The sequence below is a fragment of the Silurus meridionalis genome, chromosome 18 (assembly GCF_014805685.1).
Source record: "Silurus meridionalis isolate SWU-2019-XX chromosome 18, ASM1480568v1, whole genome shotgun sequence".
NCBI classification, from domain to species: Eukaryota; Metazoa; Chordata; class Actinopteri; order Siluriformes; family Siluridae; genus Silurus; species Silurus meridionalis.
This window is the reverse complement of record NC_060901.1, coordinates 17,610,976-17,626,893: the sequence shown is the minus strand read 5'-3', so window position 1 is coordinate 17,626,893 and position 15,918 is coordinate 17,610,976. Positions and strand designations below refer to the sequence as shown.

Sequence of the window (15,918 nt, the reverse complement as noted above, 5' to 3'; positions counted from 1 at the left end):
TACTCATGTGGTCCTTGCAGGCTACCTGGTGCCTGCGGGCAACATGTTGGTAACCCCTGATTTAGAGGATGCAGATCATACAAATAAAAATCAAACAATTAACATTCTATATATTCTATATAATTTATAACAGCCTATATATTCGTGCACAGGTAGCACAAATGCGCCTGGCAAGTCTGCACAATACAAACAAAACTGTAGGGCTTTATTACTAGAAATTTATTTTTGTTAATATTTATGTTTTTTTTTTTTTTTCATTTTAATCCCATCGCTTCTTTTCTTCATATATGCTGCCTCTAAGGAAAAAAAAAGCTAAAAACATGGTAATACCTTCCATTGCTCTTCTTGTTTCTGCAAAGCCAGATGAGAGACACTTGCTTAATAAATCTGAGGGTCGTGTAAAGAACATTAAACAGCAGATGTGTATTAACTTCCTTCTACGTAATTCTGACAATACAGTAGGACTTTCATTAGGACCACGATCACCTTTCTGTTTCCTCATTTGCAGCAGTAAAAGCCCTTGGTGTGAATATTGACTATAGTCAGGCTCCAACTTTCTCTTAATTCAATTGTACATAATTTAAAAACTTACCACTATTGAATACCTGGAAGAACTTAAGTAAGATGGAGACCTGGAGAGAAGATGTTTGCAGACTGCCTCACTACCACAGTCAAACATGGGGCTGGAAACGTAATGATTTTTATGTATATATATATATATATATATATATATATATATATATATATATATATATATATATATATATATACATGTGTGTGTGTGTATATATATATGGGACTCACATGACAAAAGTGCATTCAGGAATGAATTTCTAGAGAAGCAAACTAATAGTAGGGTCAGAATTTGGTGCCAACAACATGAACTGGGAAACTTGGTTTAATTGAACAATCAATGTTAGTGGAGTTGGTGTAGTGATTTGTGGAATGTTTTCTTGCCACACTGTTATTACCAATCATTATTTGAATGCCACAGGCTATTTTATTATTGTTACTGAACATGTCCATCACTTCAAGAGCACCATTTACCACTGTTTAATGGCTACTAATGACTATTAGAAAAAAGTCATCTCTAACTAGTGTCATGAATATATCATGAGCCAAATCTTTAGATCTGAATTATATAAAACACATTTGAGGTTTAGTGGAATGATAAAATCACAGCATGAAACAATATAGTCATAATGGTTACTAGATCACACCCTTCTAGTGCATCCAGGGTTGCAGCCACCGCTGTTACTATGGAATCATCCCCAGTGGAAATTTGGTTCCAGGGGAAAGAAAAGATATCGGTACAGGCCAGCACCTAGTACAAACTGCCTAAGTAACCAAGGAATTTGCAGTTAGACATGATGAGAACACACCAACCTATCCACAAGGTAATCAGGTGTGGCTCACTTCATCACTGGCCTGAAGGTCTCTAGAACAATGGCTGAAATCCAGCAGACTGGGATGTGGCACATAATGTAGAGGCTTCTTAATGACTTCAGGTGTATGATGTTATTGGCCAGAATCTGATCAGTGATTCTCTTCTTGAAATACTCCTCCTTCTGTGGGTCACTGAACCCTTCTACTTGTACTCGATGAATACATTCATAGGGGATTTGATCAGCTGCTGGTTGGGCGGTGATCCAGATGAGAGCAGAGGGATTGGTGCTTCCTCTGTTGTTGTTCTCCTGGATGCTGCCTGGATCTGTCTCACCTCATGTTCTTTATTGACTCCTCCACTGTCTCCCTCTGTTATGTAGACCTTTGTGAAGATCTCATTCAGAAGTGTTTGATTTACCTGGTTTATAATCAGTTCATTAAACAGTGAAACTTCATCAGACTGAATTTAAACTTTTCCAGCGATTCATGTATGTCCAGCCTGTGAGATGGTAAAGGAGGAAGATGATATAATGGGGGTTCTAACTTTAATATCACATTGCTTCTGACTGGCTACCACAGATTTTTATGATGTTCTAAGTGTATATTATTATATTTTATATTTCTAGGCAGCAATAATAACTGTGTATTGTCAGTAACAAAAAATACTTACTGTATAATACTATCAGTATACAGAATGTGTGTAGGGTAGGTAACTGTAACAATCCCAAACACTCTTCCCACTCCACACCACGAGAGGAAGCATTATCCTAAATACTGAGCACTTCCGGGTAATGGGTCACTTGCTGAGTCTTAGCTATATTGGCTAAGCTCACCCCAACAATTCTGTGAAGTATTGTTCGACATTACATACCAAACCTTTCCATGTTTATGCTTCATCTGTCTTTCTTGTGTAGCAACCTTTATTTCTGTTTACCCGACCAAGTGTTTCTGTTCTACAACTTCCCTTATGCTGGATTTATCCTGTTGCAAAATAAACCCATGTAAGGATTCTAATCAATCGGAGTCTGCCACTATGTTGCAGAATGAAAGAGAATCCAGTGTATCTTTAAAAGTTGCGGGTGGTTGCGGCATACCAAGGAGAAATGCTGGCAGCCTACGTGGATCAGCTCAAATCTCACCAAGCTGCTAAATGCTTACCTCCTACAAGCCCTAGATACTATGCATGCCATGCATCTTCAAGAAAGATAAGACGGTTCTGCCGTCCATTGCCCTTCTTCCCTCCGTGGATCTTCCCACTTCGTCCAAGCCTGCCTCTGGATAGTGTTCTCTTTGATTGGAGGCCACTCTGTGCAGCTTGGGACGGTTTCTCATCAACGTCTTGGGTGGTTCCATGAAATTCCGGAGTAAGAACAGGAGCTTTGAGAATGGATTGGACTGTAGTTAATGTCAACAGACTGCTACATTGACTCAGGACTACAGTTCGCTTCTGATCATCATCACTGTACCTCACATCATCATATATGTGCAATAAATGAACATTCGTTGCATCCTAGATGAGGATAAGTTCCCTCTTTAGTCTGCTTCCTTTTAAGGTTTCTTCCTTACACCATCACGGGGAGTTTTTCCTTGCCACAGTCCGGCTTGCTCATCAAGGACAAACTTACTTATAAAGAACATACATTTTTTATCACCACATTATCTGTGTAAAGCTGCTTTGAGACAATGTTCATTGTTAAAAGCGCCATACAAATAAAAATGAATTGAATTGGTTTCCTACAACTGTGCAATGTGTAGATTTGTATGCACTAATCAGAGTCTTACTGCACGAAAACCACTAAGTGCACACTATTGATAACGCTACTTAACGGAAAGGCTTTGAACTGGGCCTCAACAGTATGGGAGAATGACAATCAGGTGTGGAACTCATGCTCACATTTTACTCAGCTCAATTCAGGACGTGTTTAAATATCTGGAAGGGGGACTGGACATAAGAAGCCAATTTTTACAACTGCATCAGGGATCAGCCTCGGCGGCCAACTACGAGGTCACATTTTTGGATCATAGTTGGCCATAGTGGCTAGAACAACACTGTGCTGTGTTTTTATATTCCAGAAAGGACTGTCTCTCATACTGCAGGCTGAGAAGGCCTGTGAAGACCAGTACATCCCATTATCACAGTACATCGCACTGGCCATCCGGCTCGATAACCTGATCTGGAATCAACATCCCACACAGCAATTTCACCCCCTTCCTGAACCACGCCAAACCCCTAACCACCAAGCACCCCTGAATCAATGCAACTTGGAAAAGCCCAGGTATTGTCTAAGTAGCTTTACCTTTGTTTCCCCTTGTACCAACTATCATGCCATTAAAAATCACCGCTGTAGACAATTGCTCAATAGGTGGTGGATACATTACTTACCAAACCATTAAAGTAACCTTATGAATAAACCTATTTCATATAAATAAATGTATTATTTATAATCACTTCCCCCACCAACCCTATCATCTTGGGATTTCTATTGCTCCAGGTTTATAATCCAGTGATATTATGGCACCAGAAGTAATTATATCAGTGGTCCTCAAGCTGAATAAAAAAAGCTTCATGGACAGTCCTGCTCTTCTACCTTTTCACTTTACATCGGTTGAGAGCCCCAAGTCCAAAGCACGGATTCAAATCCCTACAGAATATAATGACCCGAGGAAGGGTTTTAACAAGAAGAGTTCCATGACGCTACCCACTCACTGGCCATGGATTTGTGCAATGAAACTGCTTCTTAATATGTCGCCTCCCTGAGCTATTACTGTTCAAAGCGAATGGTGCGGATGGTGCAGGGAGGGAGAGCCGAAGGGCTCGTTACAACCAAGCTCAACTTTATATACTAACCAAGTCGACTACGCCACCTGGGAGGGTTATACCCAGGAAATAGAAGTAAACCCCAGAGTTTATTAGGTCACACAAGTTCGATTCCCTTATTATTGAGTGTAGGCAGGAAACGTGGGCATCGTATAAAACAATACAAAGTTTATTGAAAACTTAGCTTTAAAATATAAAACAAAAAAAATGTTCTCGCTGGTGAATATGGTCCAGTGACAATTACACAAATAACAAAAAATAAACAATCGGACACAAAATATTAAACAATAAATTTACACAACTTCCAAATGAACAAAACATAAAATCATTGCATACAGGGCTGGAGTTACCCACCGGAGTGATCAGCACTAATTATCAAAAAGCACACTTCCACACAACTCACCGTGAACTCAAAACACCCACTCATACACGTCAAAAGTGTCGTACAGCAAATGTAGAAATAGCACCACCAAAGACCTTTCACCCGTGGGACCCCAGCTCCTGAAAGAAACCAAAAGCAAAATAAATCTCAGACAGAAAGGAAGGAAACAGCGAATTAAGGTCACAATTCCACCGTAATATGATGGATAGTCACCAAGCACAATATGATTCACCATATACACCGCTTAAACAAAACCAATGAAGAACTTGATTAAAAGGTTGAGGAAGCAAAACCCAAAAGGAGCGGCCACGTCGTCTTCAAGACAGCCCCGATACTTGCACGTTGCTCGACCCCACAGTAGACCAGACAATACCGGTTAAAACAAATCACAGAAGCCAAATGGCAGCAGCAGAATTCCCTTTTAAATAGTTGTAAGCCGAGGTTGTTCACTCGGCACGCAGCGAGGAAAAGTCGAATCGCAGCAATAATCACCCAGGACGAAAAGAAGAGAAGGAGAGAAGGAGGATAGGAGAGAAGGAGGATCCTATAATACAAACAATGATACAAGATATAAATGACACAAGTAATTGCGCAACTACATGCTGTAATTCCCCCTAACAAACCGAAGCAACTTACCAAACGCGGATAGATAAGTTCCTGAGAATCAATTCACCGCTCAGGATACGCAGCCTTCAAATAACCTGCTGTTAAACTGAAATTCAAGGACTGCACATTACTCACGCCACCTGACACGCGTTAAAGCTAAACATTGCTAAACAACTTCCTCATACCTGCAGGGAGGGCAATAAACAGATCCAAAGCAGCATCCAACAGGGACACACACTGAAAAGACAGGCTAAGGATACACAAATGAGCCATTAGTGCAATGAGCAAAGAAAAACTTATTAGCCAACGCTACATACTAGCAGCACATACCTGAAATGTCTTTAGCAACCGCAAAAGGGGAGGATCCGGGCGTGACACATGCCAGGCTCAAACCAACCCACTCTAAATAGTGCCTGCTCGCTACTGATTGGTGGTCAGGAGTGTCAATCACCACCTGAACCTCATTCATTCTGTCACACAAAGAAAGGTGACCCACATAGAGTCAGTCACCTACCTGGGATATATCATCAGCTGACGGGGAGTAAAGATGGACCAGAGTAATTTTAAAGCTGTAACGGAATGGGCCGTGTCATCAAATGTAAAAGAACTACAAAGATATCTGGGGTTTTGCAAATTTTTATGAGCACTTTATCAAGAACTAAAGTACCATGGCGGTCCCACTTACAGCACGCTGTCTGAGATCCTCCAGCACTGCTCGACTGGTACCACCTTCTCTCAGGGAAAGAGGTAAGTATACTTCAAGGCTCTTTTCTGTTCTGGCTATCTTTAAGAGACTGTTGAAGACCTACCTCTTCCTGAAACACTTAAATTAGCACTTTCCAAGTTTGCTTTGTAAAATTCAATAGTTATATTTATATTAAGTTTGTAATTTAGCGTACCAGTGTAGATTTATTCATTGCTAGAGACTCGAAGCACTTTTGTACATCGCTCTGGATAAGGGCGTCTGCTAAATGCCGCAAATGTAAATCTAAACGTACTAGAATTTATTTATCCTAGAATACACAAAAACAAATATGTAGTTAAGTTTCAATATGATTTTTAGACTTTTGACACAAAGAAGATATTTCTCATGTTGGCAAGCTGCCAATCATAAGTTAACGCTAGCATTCCAATGTTTACCAGTGGCTCACACAAGTGGCAGGAGTGAATTGTGATAGAAGTGTATCTGGAAGAGTGAAAGGGAAAGTTTATAGGACTTAGGTGAGACCTGCAATGTTGTATGGCTTACAGACAGTGTCATTGAGTAAAAGACAGGAGGTGGAGCTGGAGGTAGCAGAGCTGAAGATGTTGAGGTTTTTGTTGGGAGTGACGACGATGGACAGGATTAGAAATAAGTTTATTAGAGGGACAGCGCATGTAGGATGTTCTGGAGACAGGGTGAGGGAGGTGTGATTGAGATGGTTTGGACATGTGCAGAGGAGGGACATGGGGTATATCAGTAGGAGAATGCTGAGGATGGAGCCACCAGCAGGGAGGAAAAGAGGAAGACCAAAGAGGAGGTTTATGGATGTGGTGAGGGAAGACATGCAGGTGGTTGGTTTGAAAGTGGCAGATGTAGAGGACAGGTGGGTATGGATCCGCTGTTGCGACCCCTAATGGCAGAAACCGAAAGAAGCAGAAGATAAGCATTGCAAGAATAACAATGCATTCTATTCTATTCTATTCTATTCTATTCTATTCTATTCTATTCTATTCTATTCTTCCTTTATTTTATTAACAAATCCAAATTTGCAATCCAATCCATTCCATGCTTTATAAAAGACAACTTTTTTCAAAATTTACTGTATCCTTCTTTTGCTATATATCTATATATATATATATATATATATATATATATATATATATATATATATATATATATATAAGTTCAGCACACACATTGCTTTTTATTAATATTTTGTATAAAGCATTTAAAGGCCTATCCTACTAATACAGAACACATATTTTCTGATTATTATGCACCACTCCTCTAAAATGTATATGCTCATTACATTCTATTCTATTCTATATAGCAGTGGCGGGTGGTCAGGGCTAGCAAAGCCTTCTCTGCTGGCCTAAGCACTATCAGAAGCACTGACCTACATTTACAACCTAAATTCTAGTATTTGTTCCATAAAATTGTATACATTTATTCCCAACAGTTTATTCTCTTCATTTCGTAGCATATCTTTTGGCTGCACTGCTTCCAGTACGTGTATGTGGATGTTGGATTTTTTGTCCAATCAGATTTCAGCCTCTATGTGCTCCCATGTCAATCTAATCTGACCAGGGCCTTCAAAGTCTGTTCTGCTGGCCCTTTTACCATAGACTCCTTAATAAATAGCTCTGTTTCTTTAACCAATCAAATTTCATATTCGCTTCACAGGGCCAGCTAGCTGGCCCAGAGTAGCATCAGCATTTTTCTGTCCTCTGATTGGTCCGCTGCACACATTAATAGATCTGAGTTAGACTCTTTGGAGAACTGATTTACAAATCTAAGCACATCTTTTTTGCAGAATATTTATCAGAATTATGTTTTCATGTTTTTTTTAAGATATAAATATTATAATACCATAAATTATTTTTATAACTGGTGCCAATTTTTTTCTATTCAAGTGTGGCTAAGCCCTTCATCCCTTCAGAACAATGATGATGTCATTGATGTCATAACATAACAAGAAAACCTTCCAATATTTGCCTTTAAAAAATGGCAAATCCCTAAAAAGTAAAGACTTTGGGAAGACCTGCTAATCTATCTATCCATCGGTTTATACATTTTAAATGTATATTCATTTTCTATTTACTTCTCAAAAGAATTGAAAAAGAGCACAAAGAGTTAACTTCCTTCCAAAGAAACATTACACATAATGAAAGTAAAAGTGTCTTTCTCCACCATCATTCTAACCAGTGGTTCAAATGAGAAAACAGGAAGACTTTAAAGCAAAAACCGTGATATTAATGCCACACAAACGAAGAATGCTGCCTCAAGGTAAGTGATCTATATGTTACATATAAATCTATATAAGAAAAAGGTGTGCTCAGTATATTGTAACTGAACCTAAAGGAAAAACAGTCCTAAGAGGCCATGCAATATAATAATTTTTCTTGTTTTCTTGTGATTTGGACATAAGCTGTTTTCTCAATATAACTTCTTCATTTTCTCGTGATTTTGACATAACAAACGTTGTTTCCTTGCGATAAGTAGTTAATGTTCTTGTTTATTCGACATAAGAGCATGTTCTAGATAATAAAAATAGATGGATAATGGATAACCATTTGTGGCAGCTGGAATGTCCATTTGTGGTAGCTGCCACAAATAATTATGGTTATTATCAGAGGTGGCAAAAGTACACACATCCTTTACTTAAGTAGAAGTACAGATACTCATGTTTTAAAATACTCGAATAAAAGTTGAAGTACTGATTATACTTTTTTACTCAAGTGAAAGTAAAGAAGTATTGGCTCTGACATGTACTTAAGTAAAAAGTAATTATTACTTCTACCTGTTTTAGTGTCACATATCATGATATTAACGAACAAACGAACGAACAAACAAACAATAGATAGATAGATAGATAGATAGATAGATAGATAGATAGATAGATACATAGATAGATAAATACTTATTATCATGGCATTGTACAGGTACACAGCAATTAAATGCAGTTTGGCATCTACCAGAATTGCAAAAAGTAGCAATCGTCCAAATAGTGAAGAAATATATGTAGCATATGTACAGCATGTGAATAAATATAAAGACTATAACAGCGCAGAGATGTGTGGACATTATTAAGAAGTACAGATAGATGTTTTAAGGCTGTGGCATTGATGAGGAAATGTGCAGATGTGCAAACTGAATAAACAAGTCTACTATATATATATATATATATATATATATATATATATATATATATATATATATATATATATATATATATACACACACACACACACACACACACACTATATACACGTATATACATGAATGTGAAATGTTGGGCAGAATGTACAGTAAGGATATAAAGATATAAAGATACATATAGATAAAAATAGTGCAGATGTAATGAGGAGTAAAAGATATACTATGTAATATATATATATATATATATATATATATATATATATATATATATATATATATATATATACATTGTATGTATTATTGTACAGAGGTTATCAATCAAATTTAATATTTAATTGCAACTAAATCGCACATTTCTATCTGTTCTAAATGTACCATATAATAATACTTCCTGTTTTTAATACTTTAAGCAACATGGACATGAAGAAATATGGATGCAACATAGAGCATGAACACAAAAAATTCTTGTAAATGTTTTAAAGTAATAATGGTGGTTTAAATGATGTAAATCATCAGGACACTAAATGGAACCTTTGCTATGTTTTTGTTATGTCTAGTTCACAAGAAAACAAGAGCATTTAGTGGTCATTATCAGATTAGCTACAGTATAAGCATTTCAAGAGTAACCCAGCCATTGGTGTTGCACAAGCCAGTACACTATTAGTGCCAGTCCCAAGTCCCAATAAATTGGAAGGGTTGCGTTAGGAAGGGCATCCAGCGTAAAACATGTGCTAAATTAAATACAGTGGTACCCCGCTTATCGCCCGGCTCGGACATCGACCTTTTCGCTTAGCGAACTGTTTTTCGACCGAAATTTGCACCCACTGAACGAACAGATGCCCGCTTATCGACCCACGTGGAGCATTTTTTTTTTGTTACTTTTGTAATGTTTTTAATTTATACTTTTTACTGTATTATTGTCAGAAATCCACCTGCCACGTCCCCTTCGGCGGCTGTCAAAACCTCTGCTTTCCCTGAAGCCCCCGGCTTCAACCATGCACACCTAGGGCTTATTATTCACTCATCCCCAGCTCCTATATAAACAGCTCATTCATCCACACTCCTTGTCGGTTATTGTTGGTATGTGAAGGTGTTTGGTTCATGTTTGTCTGTGTTTTCCCTGTCACACATATTCCTATGCGTTTCTTCCTCTTGTTTGTCGGGATTCTATGGACTGCCGTGTGTGTATTTTTGTGTTAAACTCTCCGTGTTTTTGTTAAACCAAAGCGAACTGTGCTCCGGCTTTGCCTCCGCTCATTACGCTGCATAACGATTATATACAGTATTATTTATGTACCTGTATTATTTAGTATTAATACTGCTAAAAACAGGGCAAAAATTTTTAATAAATGGGTATCGGTGGAGGTCGGGAACGGATTAATTGGTTTTCCATTATTACTTATGGGATAATTACATTCGCTCTTCGACCTTTTCGCATTTCGACCGGTTTTAAGGAACGGTTTAAGGTCGATAAGCAGGGTACCACTGTATGTGGATTGCGAAAGAGAAATTCATACCGGATCGGTCAACGACCGCCACAGGTATTGTTAGCCAACAGGATACCGGTGCTAATTGGGCTACTGTTTGCCGAAGGAGGAGAAGGAGAGTAGGAAGACGTCTACAGAGACACCAGGGAAAGGAGAAGTGTCATAGAGTGGAGGTTAGATTTGGTACTTTAAATGTTGGTACAGTGGAACCCGGTTATGTCGCCGGCCTAGGGGACGCCAAAAAGCGCCGAGATAACCGATGATCGAGACAAACGAAAACCAATATGGCGGCAATATATTAACGTGCTTGAAATTTCTTTATGTACATGATGTGCGTTATTAAATGAGAATGTGCATGCACGTGTTTTTGGAGGTTTTTTTACACAACAGCGTTGCCGCGATTTGATTGATTGGTCATGCGGATCGAGATAACCTGTACTGCGTATAAGGAGGCAGAAGCCGAAGTAAACGCAAACAAAGTTTATTGAGAATACTCAGGAGATAATCCACCAATACTTGTAGCGAAGCAGTAATATCCAGTGGTGGGAGCGCAGTCCACGAAGTTCTGTGAAACAGAGACAATTCGTGTAGAGAATCCACGGATCCATGCTATGGAAAGCCCAGCACTGGGCAGCAACGAATAAACGTGGTTCAGACAGCGTGAACATGGAAAACAGCAGGATCGGGGTAATCCGGGGTGCAGTTGAGAGAATGCGGAGTCCGAGAAGAAGGGTACATAGCGTGATACACGATTACACAGACAGCCATGAACCAACACATACGATCTAGGAGATGGGATGAGTAAGTGAATGAGAGTCAGGTGTGTGTGATCAGCTTGACTTGATTACGGTTCGGCGACATAAAAAAATGTACTTAACCGATAAAAAAATGCTTAAACAAAGGGAAAATTTGGCGGCTCCACTTCAAAAACGTCGACTTAATAGGGTTGGCGAGTTAACCGAGGTTGAGATAAGTGGGTTCGACTGTACTATGACTGGTTAAGGGAGCGAGATAGCTGATATGATGGAGAGGAGAAGGGTAGATATGGTGTGTGTTCAGGAGACCAAGTGGAAATGGAGTAAGAGCAGGAGCATTGGAGGTGGCTTTAAACTGTTCTTTCATGGTGTGGATGGAAAGATAAATGGTGTAGGTGTGATTCTGAAAGAAGAGTACAGTAGAAGTGTAGTGGAGGTGAAGAGAGTTTCTGATCTGGTGATGAACGTGAAGCTGGAAGTAGAAGGGGTGATGATAAACGTCATGAGTGCTTATGCTCCACAACTGGGTTGTGAGATGGAGGAGAAGGAAACATTCTGGAGTGAGTTAGATTAAGTGGTAGAAGGTGAACCTAGGAATGTAAGATTGGTGATTGGGGCAGACGTAAATGGGCATGTAGGTGAAGGGAACAGAGGTGATGAGGAGGTTATGGTAGGTATGGTTTTAAGGAGAGGAATGTGGAACGGCAGATGGTGGTAGATTTTGCTAAAAGGATAGAAATGGCAGTGGTGAACACTTACTTTAAGAAGATGGAGGATCATAGGGTGACGTTTAAGAGTGGAGGAAGGTGCACATAGGTGGACTATGTTCTATGTAGGAGATGCAACCTGAAGGAGATTGGAGACTGTAAGGCGTTGGCAGTGGACAGTGTAGCTAGACAGCATCGGAAGGAAGAAGAAGAGCAGGATAGTGAGGACTAAAAGAAGAATAAGATGGTGGAAACTGAAAGAGGAAGACTGTAGTGTGAGGTTTAGGGAAGAGGTCAGACAGGGGCTGAAAAAAAGGGAAAGTAGAGAGACCTGCAATGTTGTATGGTTTAGAGACAGTGGTATTGACTAAAAGACAGGAGGTGGAGCTGGAGGTAGCAGAACTGCAGATGTTGGGGTTTTTGTTGGGAGTGACGAGGATGGACAGGATTAGAAAGTAGTTTATTAGAGGGACAGCGCATGTAGGACGTTTTTGGGACAAGGTGAGGGAGGCGCGATTGAGATAGTTTTGACATGTGCCGAGGAGGGACATGGCATATATTGGGAGATGAATGCTGAGGATGGAGCCACCAGGAGGGAGAAAAAGAGGTAAACCAAAGAGGAGCTTTATGGATTTGGTGAGTGAAGACATGCAGGTGGTTGGGATGAAAAAGGCAGATGTAGAGGACTTTTGGGCCCTTTAGCAAGGGTCTTAACCCAGGGGTGCTGTATTATAGCCAAACTCTATACCCTGTGCTCTAACCTGAGTTTCCAAACATCTCTTGGGCATGTGAAGAGATTATTTCAATGTACAAGGGACAAGTACGAACTCCTTTAGCTTTACTTGCACAGCAATGATGAATGTACAGTATAACGTTTAATGAGGTTACGAGGAAACAGAAATACTTTTTCAGTTGAAGGCAAAACATGCACTGCACATTTGTCTTTGTATTTCTAGGGGTATAATATCCTGAAGCAAAAATACTCTCCAGGACTCAGCTGTGTTTGTGCACACGTTACTAAAGGAAGATGGAGATACCTGAGCTGGACAAACACTCTAAAAACAAGTAACCAAAAATCTCCTTGTGTACTTGTAATTAAATGTATCCAAATTATTTAGAGTGCATATGAGAAGAATAATTCCACCATAGCTTTTATCGAAAGCCTAACTTAAATTTTTTTATTTAGTTTAATGTAGATTTTTTTTTAAGTAACATTGGTTAGCAAAAAACTCTAAAGGGCTGTCTACACTGTTTTGCAGTAAAGTCCAGGGAAAGACATCAGAATTACTGGTTCCCAGCTGTATCTCTATGAAGAGTGATGCATCTATGGTTACTCCTCTTAAATTTAAAGATGAAGACTCCTCACTTCTACACAGGTAATGTCTCCTCTCTTTTAATGTCAAAATGTTTAAGGAAAAATGTAACTGAATAGACAGGATGGCAAACTAAAAGACAACTGAGTGTTCAATAGTTTTACTCCAGTAAAAGTGAAATAGCTCTCTAATCTTTCACCTAAGTAAAAGTACAAAGGTATGTGTACTGTATTCTTCAGATGTACTTAATTATCTAAAGTACTATGATTTATTATAGTAGGTAGCACACCAATGTATTAAAAGAATGATCTTAATGAGTCAAACACTGATTGATATCTAATAAAATTGTCATGAGCCCAACTACTTTAATAAGACCGCAGGTGTTATGGCGAGTTTGAACTCCTAACCCCAGTCCTCTGTTTGATACATTAGTCTGTAAATAAAATATTTTGGTCTTGGGTCTCAGGCCGGCTGCAATTGCTGCTTATGACCAATAGCCCAAGTAGAAGCCCAGATACAATAATTCCATCCACCCAATCACACACTTATTGGGTTTGATGTGAGTTCCACTGGTCTGTGACCTCAGGACAGCCCTCATTATTGGCTGCTGCTAATTAATATTATAAATAGTTATGTAATCTCCATAAGATAACCCCAAGATCTTGGGAGTGTGTAGGAATAATCAATTACCCCAAGAACATAGTCTTAAATTCATCCCAAACCACATTTTCTTTTAACCGGGTAACTGGAATATGTGGCTGCACACAAGCACACCTAGCTGAGCCTTAACATGGTGCTCTGTGAAGTTTGTTTGATTGAGTAGAAGCAAAAACCCATCAGGCAATTCTCCTCGCACCAGTCAATGGGAAAGGGGTAACTCAGTGATTAAGATATTGAACGTATGATCAGAAGGTCATGAGTTAAAATTCTTCCACTGCTGGTCCCTCAAGCAAGGTCCTTAACTGCTTTGTTGTATGAATAAGATCATTGGAAGTTTTTTGAAGAAGACCCATCTGCGAGCATAGTTCATTATGACTGATTACACACATTGTTCAAGAGCAAGGTTCCCTGGTGGTCTAGTGGTTAGGATGCGGTGCTCTCACCACTGTGGCCCGGGTTTGATCCCCGGTCAGGGAACCAACCCCAGCCATTAGGGCACAAGCCAGTGCACTCTTAGTGCCGGTCCCAAGCCTGGATAAATGGGGAGGGTTGCGTTAGGAAGGGCATCCAGCGTGTGCTAAATCGAACATGTGGATCATGAATAAGGATAATCCGCTGTGGCAACCCCTAACGGGAGAAGCCGAAAGAAAGTACACACATTATTTAAGAGCGTGAACACTCAGGCGTGTTTCCAAAGTGTTTAGATGCAGCTTGAGTTTCTGAAAGGAACAAACTTTTACATTATTTTATATTTTTATCTCTGGAAAGCTTCTTTAGGACAATTTCCATTATTAAAAGCAATATACAAATAAAACTGAATTGAAAAAATAAATTGAATTGGAAAATAAATATTGTATATTTATTGAGTAATATGAAAAAAATATTTAAACCAAAGATTTTACTAATGAAGGTTTACTAATAAAAAGCATCACCACAGCATAGAAAATGTTATATCCTGTTTTTATTAGTAGTAAAATTAAGTCCTCGTTAAATTTAACAAGGGCTATCTATAATGTTATGCAGCAAACTGCAAGAGAAGAGATCGAAATCACCCGCACCCAGCTGTATCTCCATGAAATGTGACGCGTCTATGGTTCCCATTTTAACGTTTAAAGATGGAGACTACTTACTTCCACACAGGTAACATCTCCTCACATTTAATTTTTACTGCTACTGGGTTTGAAATGCATTTTTTTTTTAAACATTTTAAATTTTCTTGTAAATTGCTTTGTTTTATAAAGTGTGCTTCTTGTATTATTTACAAATTAAATGCCACTTGGTTTGACTTGGAGCTTTGGAATGCTATATAGCCAGAGATTGGAAGTAATAAAGTACAAATACTTTACTTAAGTAGATTTGTCTGGTATCAATAATTTACTTCACTATTTATTAAGTTTTTACTTTCACTCATTACATTTTTTACACAAAAAAATTCTTACATTTTCAAACCAGACTCAATACATTAGTTTTCATCTATTTGGTGACATGATCAATATTTTTTCTCTTTAATTGTGCACCGTTTTCAGCGCATCAACCTATTTCTTGTCATTGCGCAGCTTTTTCAATCTACCGCTGGTGTATCATTTCCTGGCTCTCACACCACAGGCATAGGCTAGTTTATTAAGCAAACAATGCGACAGAAAGCAACAAAAAGTCTGAGGTTAACGTGGATGAGACAGAGGGAGTCAGTGATCTAAACATGACTGAGAACATCTCTATATTCCCAAAGCGTTGTGACGTAGCTCGAGTTCCCGAAGGGGAACAGAGACGTTCGTGATTAACTGATCATCGTCATCTTTCTCTGCTTGTGTTCTATATGGTGGTTTTTCAGCCTGGATACGTTCATCAGAGAACAACATTTGAAATTATTTTGTATTAATAAATTAATATGATGTGAGCTCCATGTTATGCTACTTATATTACAAATATATTACAGTTTGTT

General features: G+C 38.8%; 1 long non-coding RNA gene and 1 pseudogene across 2 annotated transcripts; one reads left to right on the top strand and one right to left on the bottom strand.

Annotated features, from left to right (window-relative positions):
* Positions 1-4,352: 4,352 nt before the first annotated feature.
* On the bottom strand, positions 4,353-5,661 carry LOC124401655. Of its 2 annotated transcripts, none has more exons than XR_006928598.1 (4): positions 5,523-5,661; positions 5,378-5,442; positions 5,223-5,298; positions 4,353-4,705 (listed from the first exon to the last, which is right to left on the bottom strand). It is a non-coding gene; the product is annotated as an uncharacterized LOC124401655 (long non-coding RNA). The 2 variants fall into 2 exon arrangements; XR_006928597.1 differs by lacking the exon at positions 4,353-4,705 and adding an exon at positions 5,014-5,130.
* Positions 5,662-5,802: 141 nt separating this feature from the next.
* LOC124401645 overlaps positions 5,803-15,918 on the top strand; it is a 31,235-nt pseudogene continuing 21,119 nt past the window's right edge.